This window comes from Pseudomyrmex gracilis, unplaced genomic scaffold (assembly GCF_002006095.1).
Source record: "Pseudomyrmex gracilis isolate BER0280 unplaced genomic scaffold, ASM200609v1 scaffold_68, whole genome shotgun sequence".
In the NCBI taxonomy this organism is placed as follows: Eukaryota; Metazoa; Arthropoda; class Insecta; order Hymenoptera; family Formicidae; genus Pseudomyrmex; species Pseudomyrmex gracilis.
Genome location: NW_018020652.1, coordinates 632486 through 637717, shown reverse-complemented (window position 1 = coordinate 637717; position 5232 = coordinate 632486).

Sequence of the window (5232 nt, the reverse complement as noted above, 5' to 3'; positions counted from 1 at the left end):
CCCTCCGCTAATCGTCGTCGTAAGCCCCGACGTCCAAGTTTTCGAGAGAAATGAACTATTCATTGCGATCGACCTTTACGACTCGCGGACCCTTCAACAACCCTTACTTGCTTATTCTCCTTTCTGCGTTGCTACTACGCAGAGCGATCTCTCTCGTAATTATTATACTCCATCCATCCTTCTTCTCATTTGATCCTTCGATCTCGTCGCTAAAAAAGAAAATCGATATAAAAAAAACTTTTTCCAAGAACAGCTCGGTGTAATTCCCAGATCGGAAAGATGTTAAAATAAATATTAAGTAACAATTTTCGCAGCGATTTTGTATAAATTAAAAATGGGACAACTAGGGAAGGAGGATAGTTAAAGAGAATTTTTTTTCAGTCGTAAACGAGAAATCTCGTCGTAAATAATCTTTCGTCGAACGTTGAATTTTTCATCTATTCGTTATTATCTTTGCCGCGAGGCTGTGGAAACTAAGTGGCAGCATATTTTCCGGACCGGCCGCGACGTGAAACAATGAAATGAGCAAATAACTAGATTCTCACGCACAACGGAACAATAATGGCACCGGGGGAAATTTTTCACGGACCCGTGGGCAAAATAATTTGGCAACAGATGCGTCGCGTCGCGTTTTCCGAGCCACCCGACCAAGAATAACGGAGCGGGAGTGGAGCGGAAAGGGTGGAAGAGAGAGAGAGCCCCGACATAAGCGACGGGGGTGCTGCTTCGCGCTACATCCCCTCCCCCCTCCCCCCGCGCGCATCGAGGTGACACATTTTCCGGATCTGCAATTGCGACATCCTTTTGCAATCGCAAAAAAATTACGTTAACAATATTATTTAAAAACGTTGAAAACAATATACGAGCTTGACGAAATAATATTCGTTCGTGGATGTTGTTTTTGCACAAAGATACGGAAACAAAATATCTATTTTTTTTTTTTTTTTAATCGTTATTTTATTAAACAAATTATTTGATTAAACGCGCGCAACGGAAAAGAGTTGCCGGCGGTTTGATCCCGGCGGCGAAAAATGCTTTTGCAAACAGCGTCTTATTACAAACGTTCCCGTAAGAGTTCGGAGACAAAAAAAAAAAAAAAATTTCGATTCCACCCTCGCGGAGTTGAAGGAGTGACACGTTCCAACAAATACGAACGATAGACGAAAAAGTGAAAAGAAGCCCAAGGAAAGAGTGGGTGGAGGGTACAACTTAGAAATAACAAGACCGAATGACAAGAAAACAGAGAAGAAGAAGTTCGGCTTCGGTTAGGGGCGGCTCTCTCGGCCCGCCGGTTAGAGAGGGAAATACTTTGTGGCAAGACGACTTGGGAGGAGAAGAGAGAACGAGAGCAAGGGAACCAGCGGAATCGCGTTTTCTGAAAACGCGAGGGAAAGAAGAGAAACGGGGGGAGGGGGAGGAGCGTAAAGATAAGAGCGTTACGTGAGCGACTCATTAAGGGATGCAAATTAACCGGTGCCAACGACATTGTCTAGCTTTAGGCTCGAAACTTCGCGCGCCAAAGCACACCGATGCCGCCGCCGCCGCCACCACCTTCGCGACAGTCGCATTTTCCCAAGAGTGGTACAAGCATCTATCATTCGCGCGCCCCCGGTGGCGTTTCTTCTCGCGAGCGGAAAACACCGGCGTACACAACAACACCGGTGCGGCGTGGTGTACGGCGGTTGTACCGGAGCGTCGTAAGAAGTACAGATTTATCTGCGCGCGAAAAAGAGGAAGAAGAAGATCCACAAAACGGTCGGTGTCTCGCGTAGTTTTATCGCGCGCCATGCTGCGGCGAGAGGCCGCCGCGCATTCGTCTCGCAACAGACGATTCTCGCGGGTACTTCGCGGGTACGCGCGATGCGCGAAGGTAAACGGGGAACCGTGTTACGAAGCACACACGAAACTAAAAACAAATTACGGCTCGTTTCGAAAAAAAACACACTAAGAAAGTGGCCGATATTTATTTATTTGCTGCAACACACTCGTCAAAAATAGTTTTGTTTGTTAAAATTGTTTATGTTTTTTTTGTGTGTTTTTTTAACAAGTCGTCTGTCGTTCACCGCTCAATTTTTTTTTTTTGTCACCCGATATCTTCAACTTATCGACAGTTTTTCAAGGATTTTAATGTTTCATTGTTATTTTGTTTCGGCGAAATCCTTGTGAAAAGTGCTTTTCGCGACCCAAGACAACTCGGAAAGTTCGAAAGGCTCCCTTATAAATGACCGTCCAAGGCTACCCTATGATTTATAACAGCTTTTAGCTTGCACGGTCGCAAAAAAATTACGCCCGAGCAGAAATATATCCGCCGCGGACGGAGATAAACTTTTTGAGAGACGCGACCTACGACTGCGTCTGAAAGAGAATACTAAATTGAAAGATTTTTAATGTTAGTAGGAGCGTATACTCTTTTCAGCAGCGGAAACTCGCAGCAAATGTGTGGCAGCAAAATCCCATTTGCCCGTGTGTCATCGTTACATAAATTTTACACATTCCGCTCGCGGAAACGGGACAGACTCTAATTGTTGAATAAATGAAATAATTATAATAAAGTACTCGCGCTTGCCAAATTATAATAATGAATATTAGATTATTTTGAAATGCTCGCACGCAGAGAGACAGAGAGAGAGAAAGAGACGCAACGGGTATTATTGGGTACTATTTGTTATAATTACATTTCGATCAATGTCATCATTATTACGAGTTATTAATAATCCATCGATTTGTTTCGCAACACGCGCGTTTTGTTGTCGCCACTTTTTCCAAATAACACACACACACACGTGCGAATAAACATCTAAAAAAAAAAAAAAAATCAGACAACCCATAAAAGTGACGCGTAATCGTGGGATTTCAACTTATCCGTTACGTGCTGACGTGCTGTTCGAACGCAACGAATATGACGCGCGTTTTTTTTTTTTTTATCAATCGGTAGTAGATTCAGGACGGGATTTATCCGAGAAAATCGCCCCGTCGTCGCAGAGGGACCTTCCTAATCAAGAGGGAATGCGTTCGTACGTTGGTACGCCGCACGGAACTGATGGGAAACGGAGCATTCCGCTCCCGCCGCATCCCGTGCGGGGGCCCCCGTTCTTAGGGAGTATTAGTGACCACTCTCTCTCTCTCTCTCCAGGATCACCTCGAGGGTTCTAACCTACGCGAATTTCCGATCCGAACTACACTCCGGTTTATTCTCCCTCCCCGGGTTTCCACCTCTCGTCGTTAATTCATCCCAGTAGATTGACTAGAGAGATACAAGGGATTCGTCAACTAACACGCGCGTTCGGGTTCCGTAAAGGGAGAGTAATTTAAGTACACTTAGAACAGCTCCGTTATTGTTTGTCGACGCGACAATCGTGACATTTTCTGAATACGTTATCAATCTATTGAATTTGTTAAAATTAAATTATTAAAATTGAAATGAAAAAAAAAAAGACCAAAAGGCCCCTCAAATAAACGTCGCTTTGTGTTAGTTTTTTTTTTTTTTTTTTTTTTGAGAAAGACAAGCGCCGGCTGATCGCGTCAGGTGGAGGGAAGGGGGGGGGGAGGGTACGATCGTTCGTTCGGCAAAGAACGCTGATGGAAAATGACATTATCTTTCGGTATATAAGTCGGCCGAGTCACCAAGGGGGACGATTCGTAATTGCTTAAGTTAAGGAATGCGCACCGCGCGCTTGGACGTATAGTCGGGGGAAAGCGAGGCAACAGAAGAAAGAAAGAAGAAGAGAGCGGGCAAGAGAGCAAGGGAGGAACGGAAGAGTATACCGAGGGGTAAGTTCAAGACCGTGGGATGGCTATGAATTTAAATTTCTCTAATTAGGACGCACGGGAGACGCAGTGACGCTACGTTGGTAGCTTTCCCTTCGGATCCCTCATTTCCCTCTCTATCTTTGTTCCTCCCACCTCGTCCGTCTCGTATCCGCTTATATATACATATATATATACATATATATATAACAAAATATATTCAACACATTATAGTTATAATATTTACCATACATACATTTTAGGTATATTCATAATTTCATACGCGTGTGTATATATATANATATATATATATATATATATGTACGCTCTTCTTCGTCAGGTCTCTTATTCTCTCCGGCGCGCGCGGATCCTTATCCTCCATCGTTCTCCTTCGCTCCCGCCGGCGTTTCCGCATAATATCGTACTAGCCGCAAAACTCTCCCCGCGCGCGCTGAAGTAACTCAAGTAAAGAGGTGGCTCTCGCATTCGCCGTAGTTGACTCCACCTGACTCAGATTTGTTGCTTCTCACGTTCTAACCGAAATTTATTTGAAGTCCGCTTGCGCGGGTTAATTAACGTCTCTCTCGGGGATGGAGTTAGTCGGTCGCGCGCCACCCTCGGAATCTCCCCGGGCATACAACGGGGGTAGCGACGGGGAAATCGCGGGAAGTGTGTGTGTATAAAAGCGAAGCAATCAAACATAGTCGGCGGCGTGTCGCGCGAGTAATTGAATGGCTAGTGGTATAACTCCGGTGTGTGCGCGAGAGCGGTCCGATGTCCGGATCGGACATTGTTTCGTATATGGTTCTAAACGCGGACTCTTCTCTCTTCCATCATTCATATAACGTTTCGTTCGTGTTTTCGAAAAGTTACAGAGAGAGAGAGAGAGAGAGAGAGAGAGAGAGAGCGGAACACGCTCTCTTCCGCTCGTTTCTCGTAACGTAATTCAATACACTCGGCGCGCTTGACACGAGTATAATTTTACACAACGGACAAGATGAGAATAATACGGTTTTCTTTTTGACAAACATAACACACGGTTCTCTTCTATTATCGGACAATATTAATTAATTTCTAGCGATCGCTTGCGCGCGGAATAAATAATTTGGAAAACTATTTGAAAAAGTTGAGGATGTATAAAAACAAAAAAAAAAAGATTCTGAGTTCAGAATCTATTGAACTTTGAAGGATGCGAGCGTTCAGTTTTCCGTTTGAGGTATCGAATATTAACAGAGTTATTGCAATCAAATAGAAAGTCGTTTTTGCGTTCAAACGCATTAGTAGAGCGAGAGACAAATTTTCAAACATCTCGATAATCGAGTCTTCTGTTATTCATCCGGATGAGCGACCCGGAGAGCGGCAGAAAGGGGAATTCTCAGAGAGTTTCAGCGACCATTAGCGAGAAACGGACTAAGCCGGCGACTTAAAAAAAAAAAGAAAAAAAAAGTTTCCGTGCTGCATATATTAAACCCGTGTAAATGTGTC